Here is a 12,515-nt window from a genome sequence, read left to right as displayed (position 1 = left end):
TGGCGGTGTCGTTTAATTGTGAATATATGACGGCAATGTTTGACAGCTCTACGCCACAAGGCGACGCTGTCGTGCTGACGCAAAGTGTAAGTTTTTTTTTTCTTTCTTTTCTATAATATAATATAATATATATATATATATATATATATATATATATATATATATATATATATATATATATATATATATATATATATATATATATATATATATATATATATATGACCATGTGACCATGTATATTAAGGCTTTTTTTTTTTTGTCACAAAAAATGACCATGTATAGTAAGGCTTTTTTTTCTCACAAAAAATGACCATGTATATTAAGGCTTTTTTTTTTGTCACAAAAAATGACCATGTAAAGTAAGGCTTTTTTTTCACAAAAAATGACCATGTATAGTAAGGCTTTTTTTTCTAACAAAAAACGACCATGTATAGTAAGGCTTTTTTTTTTTCTTAAAAAAAAGACTATGTATAGTAAGGCTTTTTTTTTCTCACAAAAAATGACCATGTATAGTAAGGCTTTTTTTTTCTAAAAAAAAATGACCATTACATTTTGAATGTCATTTTCAAAGGATGTTTAATGACATGGGTGCTTTAATGCTGAGTCGCGGTGTTGGGAATCATCCACACCCTCCTGTTTTATTACCAATTTATGTATTTTTGGTAGTTGGCTTCTTTCACACCTTGCATCCTGCCTTTTTTGTTTGTTTGTTTTCCCTTTTTTTTTCTTTAAAAAAACGACCATGTAAGGCTTTTTTTTTGTCACAAAAAATGACCATGTATAGTAAGGCTTTTTTTTTTTTCTCACAAAAAATGACCATGTATAGTAAGGCTTTTTTTTTTCTAACAAAAAATGACCATGTATAGTAAGGCTTTTTTTTTCTAACAAAAAAATGACCATGGATAGTAAGGCTTTTTTTCTAACAAAAAATGACCATGTATAGTAAGCCTTTTTTTTCTAACAAAAAACGACCATGTATAGTAAGGCTTTTTTTTTTCTTAAAAAAAAGACCATGTATAGTAAGGCTTTTTTTTCTCACAAAAAAATGACCATGTATAGTAAGGCTTTTTTTTTCTAACAAAAAATGACCATGTATAGTAAGGCTTTTTTTTTTCTCACAAAAAATGACCATGTATACTAAGGCTTTTTTTTTCTCACAAAAAATTGACCATGTATAGTAAGGCTTTTTTTCTAACAAAAAATGACCATGTATAGTAAGGCTTTTTTTTTCTAACAAAAAATGACCATGTATAGTAAGCCTTTTTTTTCTAACAAAAAACGACCATGTATAGTAAGGCTTTTTTTTTCTTAAAAAAAGACCATGTATAGTAAGGCTTTTTTTTTCTCACAAAAAATGACCATGTATAGTAAGGCTTTTTTTTTTCTAACAAAAAATGACCATGTATAGTAAGGCTTTTTTTTTCTCACAAAAAATGACCATGTATAGTAAGGCTTTTTTTTTTTTCTCACAAAAAATGACCATGTATAGTAAGGCTTTTTTTTCTCACAAAAAATTGACCATGTATAGTAAGGCTTTTTTTTCTAACAAAAAATGACCATGTATAGTAAGGCTTTTTTTTTTCTAACAAAAAACGACCATGTATAGTAAGGCTTTTTTTTTCTCACAAAAAATGACCATGTATAGTAAGGCTTTTTTTTTTTTCTCACAAAAAATGACCATGTATAGTAAGGCTTTTTTTTCTCACAAAAAATTGACCATGTATAGTAAGGCTTTTTTTTCTCACAAAAAATTGACCATGTATAGTAAGGCTTTTTTTTCTAACAAAAAACGACCATGTATAGTAAGGCTTTTTTTTTCTTAAAAAAAGACCATGTATAGTAAGGCTTTTTTTTTCTCACAAAAAATGACCATGTATAGTAAGGCTTTTTTTTTTCTAACAAAAAATGACCATGTATAGTAAGGCTTTTTTTTTCTCACAAAAAATGACCATGTATAGTAAGGCTTTTTTTTTTTTCTCACAAAAAATGACCATGTATAGTAAGGCTTTTTTTTCTCACAAAAAATTGACCATGTATAGTAAGGCTTTTTTTTCTAACAAAAAATGACCATGTATAGTAAGGCTTTTTTTTTTTCTAACAAAAAATGACCATGTATAGTAAGCCTTTTTTTTCTAACAAAAAACGACCATGTATAGTAAGGCTTTTTTTTTTCTCACAAAAAATGACCATGTATAGTAAGGCTTTTTCTTTCTAACAAAAAATGACCATGTATAGTAAGGCTTTTTTTTTCTCACAAAAAATGACCATGTATAGTAAGGCTTTTTTTGTCACAAAAAATGACCATGTATAGTAAGGCTTTTTTTTTTTCTAACAAAAAATGACCATGTATAGTAAGGCTTTTTTTTTCTAACAAAAAGATGACCATGTATAGTAAGCCTTTTTTTTCTAACAAAAAACGACCATGTATAGTAAGGCTTTTTTTTTTCTCACAAAAAATGACCATGTATAGTAAGGCTTTTTTTTTCTCACAAAAAATGACCATGTATAGTAAGGCTTTTTTTTTTCTCACAAAAAATTGACCATGTATAGTAAGGCTTTTTTTTCTCACAAAAAAATGACCATGTATAGTAAGGCTTTTTTTTTCTAACAAAAAATGACCATGTATAGTAAGGCTTTTTTTTTTCTCACAAAAAATGACCATGTATACTAAGGCTTTTTTTTTCTCACAAAAAATTGACCATGTATAGTAAGGCTTTTTTTCTAACAAAAAATGACCATGTATAGTAAGGCTTTTTTTTTCTAACAAAAAATGACCATGTATAGTAAGCCTTTTTTTTCTAACAAAAAACGACCATGTATAGTAAGGCTTTTTTTTTCTTAAAAAAAGACCATGTATAGTAAGGCTTTTTTTTTCTCACAAAAAATGACCATGTATAGTAAGGCTTTTTTTTTTCTAACAAAAAATGACCATGTATAGTAAGGCTTTTTTTTTCTCACAAAAAATGACCATGTATAGTAAGGCTTTTTTTTTTTCTCACAAAAAATGACCATGTATAGTAAGGCTTTTTTTTCTCACAAAAAATTGACCATGTATAGTAAGGCTTTTTTTTCTAACAAAAAATGACCATGTATAGTAAGGCTTTTTTTTTTTCTAACAAAAAATGACCATGTATAGTAAGCCTTTTTTTTCTAACAAAAAACGACCATGTATAGTAAGGCTTTTTTTTTTTCTAAAAAAAAAGACCATGTATAGTAAGGCTTTTTTTTTTCTCACAAAAAATGACCATGTATAGTAAGGCTTTTTCTTTCTAACAAAAAATGACCATGTATAGTAAGGCTTTTTTTTTCTCACAAAAAATGACCATGTATAGTAAGGCTTTTTTTGTCACAAAAAATGACCATGTATAGTAAGGCTTTTTTTTTCTAACAAAAAATGACCATGTATAGTAAGGCTTTTTTTTTCTAACAAAAAGATGACCATGTATAGTAAGCCTTTTTTTTCTAACAAAAAACGACCATGTATAGTAAGGCTTTTTTTTTTCTCACAAAAAATGACCATGTATAGTAAGGCTTTTTTTTTCTCACAAAAAATGACCATGTATAGTAAGGCTTTTTTTTTTCTCACAAAAAATTGACCATGTATAGTAAGGCTTTTTTTTTTCTAACAAAAAAGGACCATGTATAGTAAGGCTTTTTTTTTCTCACAAAAAATGACCATGTATAGTAAGGCTTTTTTTTTCTCACAAAAAATGACCATGTATAGTAAGGCTTTTTTTTTCTAACAAAAAATGACCATGTATAGTAAGGCTTTTTTTTTTCTTAAAAAAATGACCATGTATAGTAAGGCTTTTTTTTTTTCTTAAAAAAATGACCATGTATAGTAAGGCTTTTTTTTCCAAACAAAAGCCGACCATGTATAGTAAGGCTTTTTTTTTTCTTAAAAAAATGACCATGTAGAGTAAGGCTTTTTTTGTCACAAAAAATGACCATGTATAGTAAGGCTTTTTTTTTCTCACAAAAAATGACCATGTAGAGTAAGGCTTTTTTTTCTAACAAAAAATGACCATGTATAGTAAGGCTTTTTTTTTTCTCACAAAAAACGACCATGTATAGTAAGGCTTATTTTTTTTTTCTTAAAAAAATGACCATGTATAGTAAGGCTTTTTTTTCTAACAAAAAATGACCATGTATAGTAAGGCTTTTTTTTTTCTCAGAAAAAATGACCATGTATAGTAAGGCTTTTTTTTTTTCTAACAAAAATTACCATGTATAGTAAGGCTTTTTTTTTTCTAACAAAAAAATGACCATGGATAGTAAGGCTTTTTTTCTAACAAAAAATGACCATGTATAGTAAGCCTTTTTTTTCTAACAAAAAACGACCATGTATAGTAAGGCTTTTTTTTTTTCTTAAAAAAAAGACCATGTATAGTAAGGCTTTTTTTTTCTCACAAAAAAATGACCATGTATAGTAAGGCTTTTTTTTTTTTTAACAAAAAATGACCATGTATAGTAAGGCTTTTTTTTTTTCTCACAAAAAATGACCATGTATAGTAAGGCTTTTTTTTTCTCACAAAAAATTGACCATGTATAGTAAGGCTTTTTTTTCTCACAAAAAATGACCATGTATAGTAAGGCTTTTTTTTTCTAACAAAAAATGACCATGTATAGTAAGCCTTTTTTTTCTAACAAAAAACGACCATGTATAGTAAGGCTTTTTTTTTTTTCTTAAAAAAAAGACCATGTATAGTAAGGCTTTTTTTTCTCGCAAAAAATGACCATGTATAGTAAGGCTTTCTTTTCTCACAAAAAATGACCATGTATAGTAAGGCTTTTTTTTTCTCACAAAAAATGACCATGTATAGTAAGGCTTTTTTTTTCTCACAAAAAATGACCATGTATAGCAAGGCTTTTTTTTTTTCTAACAAAAAAATGACCGTGGATAGTAAGGCTTTTTTTCTAACAAAAAATGACCATGTATAGTAAGCCTTTTTTTTCTAACAAAAAATGACCATGTATAGTAAGGCTTTTTTTTTTTCTTAAAAAAATGACCATGTATAGTAAGGCTTTTTTTTCCAAACAAAAGCCGACCATGTATAGTAAGGCTTTTTTTTTTCTTAAAAAAATGACCATGTAGAGTAAGGCTTTTTTTGTCACAAAAAATGACCATGTATAGTAAGGCTTTTTTTTTCTCACAAAAAATGACCATGTAGATAGAGTAAGGCTTTTTTTTCTAACAAAAAATGACCATGTATAGTAAGGCTTTTTTTTTTCTCACAAAAAATGACCATGTATAGTAAGGCTTTTTTTTTTCTAACAAAAAATGACCATGTATAGTAAGGCTTTTTTTTTTCTCACAAAAAACGACCATGTATAGTAAGGCTTATTTTTTTTTTCTTAAAAAAATGACCATGTATAGTAAGGCTTTTTTTTCTAACAAAAAATTACCATGTATAGTAAGGCTTTTTTTTTTCTAACAAAAAAATGACCATGGATAGTAAGGCTTTTTTTCTAACAAAAAATGACCATGTATAGTAAGCCTTTTTTTTCTAACAAAAAACGACCATGTATAGTAAGGCTTTTTTTTTTTCTTAAAAAAAAGACCACGTATAGTAAGGCTTTTTTTTTCTCACAAAAAAATGACCATGTATAGTAAGGCTTTTTTTTTTAACAAAAAATGACCATGTATAGTAAGGCTTTTTTTTTTCTCACAAAAAATGACCATGTATAGTAAGGCTTTTTTTTTCTCACAAAAAATTGACCATGTACAGTAAGGCTTTTTTTTCTAACAAAAAATGACCATGTATAGTAAGGCTTTTTTTTTCTAACAAAAAATGACCATGTATAGTAAGCCTTTTTTTTCTAACAAAAAATGACCATGTATAGTAAGGCTTTTTTTTTTTCTTAAAAAAATGACCATGTATAGTAAGGCTTTTTTTTTCAAACAAAAACCGACCATGTATAGTAAGGCTTTTTTTTTTCACAAAAAATGACCATGTATAGTAAGGCTTTTTTTTTTCTCACAAAAAATGACCATGGATAGTAAGGCTTTTTTTTTTCTAACAAAAAAATGACCATGGATAGTAAGGCTTTTTTTCTAACACAAAATGACCATGTATAGTAAGCCTTTTTTTTTCTAACAAAAAACGACCATGTATAGTAAGGCTTTTTTTTTTTTTCTTAAAAAAATGACCATGTATAAGGCTTTTTTTTCTAACAAAAAATGACCATGTATAGTAAGGCTTTTTTTTTTCTAACACAAAATGACCATGTATAGTAAGGCTTTTTTTTTCTAACAAAAAAATGACCATGGATAGTAAGGCTTTTTTTCTAACAAAAAATGACCATGTATAGTAAGCCTTTTTTTTCTAACAAAAAACGACCATGTATAGTAAGGCTTTTTTTTTTCTTAAAAAAAAGACCATGTACAGTAAGGCTTTTTTTTTCTCACAAAAAAATGAACATGTATAGTAAGGCTTTTTTTTTCTAACAAAAAATGACCATGTATAGTAAGGCTTTTTTTTTTCTCACAAAAAATGACCATGTATAGTAAGGCTTTTTTTTTCTCACAAATAATTGACCATGTATAGTAAGGCTTTTTTTTCTAACAAAAAATGACCATGTATAGTAAGGCTTTTTTTTTTTTAACAAAAAATGACCATGTATAGTAAGCCTTTTTTTTTCTAACAAAAAACGACCATGTATAGTAAGGCTTTTTTTTTTTCTTAAAAAAATTACCATGTATAAGGCTTTTTTTTCTCAGAAAAAATGACCATGTATAGTAAGGCTTTTTTTTTCTAACAAAAAATGACCATGTATAGTAAGGCTTTTTTTTCTCACAAAAAAGGACCATGTATAGTAAGGCTTTTTTTTTTCTCAGAAAAAATGACCATGTATAGTAAGGCTTTTTTTTTTTCTAACAAAAAATTACCATGTATAGTAAGGCTTTTTTTTTCTAACAAAAAAATGACCATGGATAGTAAGGCTTTTTTTCTAACAAAAAATGACCATGTATAGTAAGCCTTTTTTTTCTAACAAAAAACGACCATGTATAGTAAGGCTTTTTTTTTTTCTTAAAAAAAAGACCATGTATAGTAAGGCTTTTTTTTTCTCACAAAAAAATGACCATGTATAGTAAGGCTTTTTTTTTCTAACAAAAAATGACCATGTATAGTAAGGCTTTTTTTTTTTCTCACAAAAAATTACCATGTATAGTAAGGCTTTTTTTTTCTCACAAAAAATTGACCATGTATAGTAAGGCTTTTTTTTTTCTAACAAAAAATGACCATGTATAGTAAGGCTTTTTTTCTAACACAAAATGACCATGTATAGTAAGCCTTTTTTTTTCTAACAAAAAACGACCATGTATAGTAAGGCTTTTTTTTTCTCACAAAAAATGACCATGTATAGTAAGGCTTTTTTTTCTCACAAAAAATGACCATGTATAGTAAGGCTTTTTTTTTTCTCACAAAAAATGACCATGGATAGTAAGGCTTTTTTTTTTCTAACAAAAAAATGACCATGGATAGTAAGGCTTTTTTTCTAACACAAAATGACCATGTATAGTAAGCCTTTTTTTTTTCTAACAAAAAACGACCATGTATAGTAAGGCTTTTTTTTTTTCTTAAAAAAATTACCATGTATAAGGCTTTTTTTTCTCAGAAAAAATGACCATGTATAGTAAGGCTTTTTTTTTCTAACAAAAAATGACCATGTATAGTAAGGCTTTTTTTTCTCACAAAAAAGGACCATGTATAGTAAGGCTTTTTTTTTTCTCAGAAAAAATGACCATGTATATGGCTTTTTTTTCTCAGAAAAAATGACCATGTATAGTAAGGCTTTTTTTTTTTCTAACAAAAAATTACCATGTATAGTAAGGCTTTTTTTTTCTAACAAAAAAATGACCATGGATAGTAAGGCTTTTTTTCTAACAAAAAATGACCATGTATAGTAAGCCTTTTTTTTCTAACAAAAAACGACCATGTATAGTAAGGCTTTTTTTTTTTCTTAAAAAAAAGACCATGTATAGTAAGGCTTTTTTTTTCTCACAAAAAAATGACCATGTATAGTAAGGCTTTTTTTTTTCTAACAAAAAATGACCATGTATAGTAAGCATTTTTTTTCTAACAAAAAAGGACCATGTATAGTAAGGCTTTTTTTTTTTCTTAAAAAAAAGACCATGTATAGTAAGGCTTTTTTTTCTCGCAAAAAATGACCATGTATAGTAAGGCTTTCTTTTCTCACAAAAAATGACCATGTATAGTAAGGCTTTTTTTTTTCTCACAAAAAATGACCATGTATAGTAAGGCTTTTTTTTTTCTCACAAAAAATGACCATGTATAGCAAGGCTTTTCTTTTTTTCTAACAAAAAAATGACCGTGGATAGTAAGGCTTTTTTTCTAACAAAAAATGACCATGTATAGTAAGGCTTTTTTTTCTAACAAAAAACGACCATGTATAGTAAGGCTTTTTTTTTTTTCTAACAAAAAATGACCATGTATAGTAAGGGGCTTTTTTTTCTCACAAAAAATGACAATGTATAGTAAGGCTTTTTTTTTTTTTTTTTAACGACCATGTATAGTAAGGCTTTTTTTTTCTCACAAAAAATGACCATGTATAGTAAGGCTTTTTTTTTCTCACAAAAAATGACCATGTATAGTAAGGCTTTTTTTTTTCTAACAAAAAATGACCATGTATAGTAAGGCTTTTTTTTTTCTTAAAAAAATGACCATGTATAGTAAGGCTTTTTTTTTCAAACAAAAACCGACCATGTATAGTAAGGCTTTTTTTTTTCTCACAAAAAATGACCATGGATAGTAAGGCTTTTTTTTTTCTAACAAAAAAATGACCATGGATAGTAAGGCTTTTTTTCTAACACAAAATGACCATGTATAGTAAGCCTTTTTTTTTCTAACAAAAAACGACCATGTATAGTAAGGCTTTTTTTTTTTTCTTAAAAAAATGACCATGTATAAGGCTTTTTTTTCTCAGAAAAAATGACCATGTATAGTAAGGCTTTTTTTTTTCTAACAAAAAAATGACCATGTATAGTAAGGCTTTTTTTTTTCTAACAAAAAAATGACCATGGATAGTAAGGCTTTTTTTCTAACAAAAAATGACCATGTATAGTAAGCCTTTTTTTTCTAACAAAAAACGACCATGTATAGTAAGGCTTTTTTTTTTTCTTAAAAAAAAGACCATGTGCAGTAAGGCTTTTTTTTTCTCACAAAAAAATGACCATGTATAGTAAGGCTTTTTTTTTCTAACAAAAAATGACCATGTATAGTAAGGCTTTTTTTTTTTTCTCACAAAAAATGACCATGTATAGTAAGGCTTTTTTTTTCTCACAAAAAATTGACCATGTATAGTAAGGCTTTTTTTTCTAACAAAAAATGACCATGTATAGTAAGGCTTTTTTTTTTTAACAAAAAATGACCATGTATAGTAAGCCTTTTTTTTCTAACAAAAAACGACCATGTATAGTAAGGCTTTTTTTTTTTCTTAAAAAAAAGACCATGTATAGTAAGGCTTTTTTTTTCTTACAAAAAATGACCATGTATAGTAAGGCTTTTTTTTTCTAACAAAAAATGACCATGTATAGTAAGGCTTTTTTTTCTCACAAAAAATGACCATGTATAGTAAGGCTTTTTTTGTCACAAAAAAATGACCATGTATAGTAAGGCTTTTTTTTCCAAACAAAAGCCGACCATGTATAGTAAGGCTTTTTTTTTTCTTAAAAAAATGACCATGTATAGTAAGGCTTTTTTTGTCACAAAAAATGACCATGTATAGTAAGGCTTTTTTTTTCTCACAAAAAATGACCATGTATAGTAAGGCTTTTTTTTTTTTCTCACAAAAAATTGACCATGTATAGTAAGGCTTTTTTTTTCTCACAAAAAATGACCATGTATAGTAAGGCTTTTTTTTTTTCTCACAAAAAATGACCATGTATAGTAAGGCTTTTTTTTTTCTCACAAAAAATTGACCATGTATAGTAAGGTTTTTTTTTCTAACAAAAAATGACCATGTATAGTAAGGCTTTTTTTTTCTCACAAAAAATGACCATGTATAGTAAGGCTTTTTTTTTCTAACAAAAAATGACCATGTATAGTAAGCCTTTTTTTTCTAACAAAAAACGACCATGTATAGTAAGGCTTTTTTTTTTTCTTAAAAAAAAGACCATGTATAGTAAGGCTTTTTTTTTCTTACAAAAAATGACCATGTATAGTAAGGCTTTTTTTTTCTAACAAAAAATGACCATGTATAGTAAGGCTTTTTTTTCTCACAAAAAATGACCATGTATAGTAAGGCTTTTTTTGTCACAAAAAAATGACCATGTATAGTAAGGCTTTTTTTTCCAAACAAAAGCCGACCATGTATAGTAAGGCTTTTTTTTTTCTTAAAAAAATGACCATGTATAGTAAGGCTTTTTTTGTCACAAAAAATGACCATGTACAGTAAGGCTTTTTTTTTTCTCACAAAAAATGACCATGTATAGTAAGGCTTTTTTTTTTTTCTCACAAAAAATTGACCATGTATAGTAAGGCTTTTTTTTCTAACAAAAAATGACCATGTATAGTAAGGCTTTTTTTTTCTCACAAAAAATGACCATGTATAGTAAGGCTTTTTTTTTCTCACAAAAAAATGACCATGTATAGTAAGGCTTTTTTTTTCTAACAAAAAATGACCATGTATAGTAAGGCTTTTTTTTTTCTCACAAAAAACGACCATGTATAGTAAGGCTTTTTTTTTTTTCTTAAAAAAATGACCATGTATAGTAAGGCTTTTTTTTTCTAACAAAAAATGACCATGTATAGTAAGCCTTTTTTTTCTAACAAAAAACGACCATGTATAGTAAGGCTTTTTTCTTTTTCTTAAAAAAAAGACCATGTATAGTAAGGCTTTTTTTTTCTTACAAAAAATGACCATGTATAGTAAGGCTTTTTTTTTCTAACAAAAAATGACCATGTATAGTAAGGCTTTTTTTTTTCTCACAAAAAATGACCATGTATAGTAAGGCTTTTTTTTTTTTCTTAAAAAAATGACCATGTATAGTAAGGCTTTTTTTTTCTAACAAAAAATGACCATGTATAGTAAGCCTTTTTTTTCTAACAAAAAACGACCATGTATAGTAAGGCTTTTTTTTTTTCTTAAAAAAAAGACCATGTATAGTAAGGCTTTTTTTTTCTTACAAAAAATGACCATGTATAGTGAGGCTTTTTTTTTCTAACAAAAAATGACCATGTATAGTAAGGCTTTTTTTTCTCACAAAAAATGACCATGTATAGTAAGGCTTTTTTTGTCACAAAAAAATGACCATGTATAGTAAGGCTTTTTTTTCCAAACAAAAGCCGACCATGTATAGTAAGGCTTTTTTTTTTCTTAAAAAAATGACCATGTATAGTAAGGCTTTTTTTGTCACAAAAAATGACCATGTATAGTAAGGCTTTTTTTTTCTCACAAAAAATGACCATGTATAGTAAGGCTTTTTTTTTCTAACAAAAAATGACCATGTATAGTAAGGCTTTTTTTTTTTCTCACAAAAAATGACCATGTATAGTAAGGCTTTTTTTGTCACAAAAAAATGACCATGTATAGTAAGGCTTTTTTTTCCAAACAAAAGCCGACCATGTATAGTAAGGCTTTTTTTTTTCTTAAAAAAATGACCATGTATAGTAAGGCTTTTTTTTTCTAACAAAAAATGACCATGTACAGTAAGGCTTTTTTTTTTCTCACAAAAAATGACCATGTATAGTTAAGGCTTTTTTTTTTTTCTCACAAAAAATTGACCATGTATAGTAAGGCTTTTTTTTCTAACAAAAAATGACCATGTATAGTAAGGCTTTTTTTTTCTCACAAAAAATGACCATGTATAGTAAGGCTTTTTTTTTCTCACAAAAAAATGACCATGTATAGTAAGGCTTTTTTTTTCTAACAAAAAATGACCATGTATAGTAAGGCTTTTTTTTTTCTCACAAAAAACGACCATGTATAGTAAGGCTTTTTTTTTTTTCTTAAAAAAATGACCATGTATAGTAAGGCTTTTTTTTTCTAACAAAAAATGACCATGTATAGTAAGCCTTTTTTTTCTAACAAAAAACGACCATGTATAGTAAGGCTTTTTTTTTTTCTTAAAAAAAAGACCATGTATAGTAAGGCTTTTTTTTTCTTACAAAAAATGACCATGTATAGTAAGGCTTTTTTTTTCTAACAAAAAATGACCATGTATAGTAAGGCTTTTTTTTTTCTCACAAAAAATGACCATGTATAGTAAGGCTTTTTTTTTTTTCTTAAAAAAATGACCATGTATAGTAAGGCTTTTTTTTTCTAACAAAAAATGACCATGTATAGTAAGCCTTTTTTTTCTAACAAAAAACGACCATGTATAGTAAGGCTTTTTTTTTTCCTTAAAAAAAAGACCATGTATAGTAAGGCTTTTTTTTTCTTACAAAAAATGACCATGTATAGTAAGGCTTTTTTTTTCTAACAAAAAATGACCATGTATAGTAAGGCTTTTTTTTCTCACAAAAAATGACCATGTATAGTAAGGCTTT

Source organism: Festucalex cinctus, chromosome 16 (assembly GCF_051991245.1).
Source record: "Festucalex cinctus isolate MCC-2025b chromosome 16, RoL_Fcin_1.0, whole genome shotgun sequence".
NCBI lineage: Eukaryota > Metazoa > Chordata > Actinopteri > Syngnathiformes > Syngnathidae > Festucalex > Festucalex cinctus.
The sequence above is the reverse complement of the archived record's forward strand: the minus strand, read 5'-3'. Positions refer to the sequence as shown.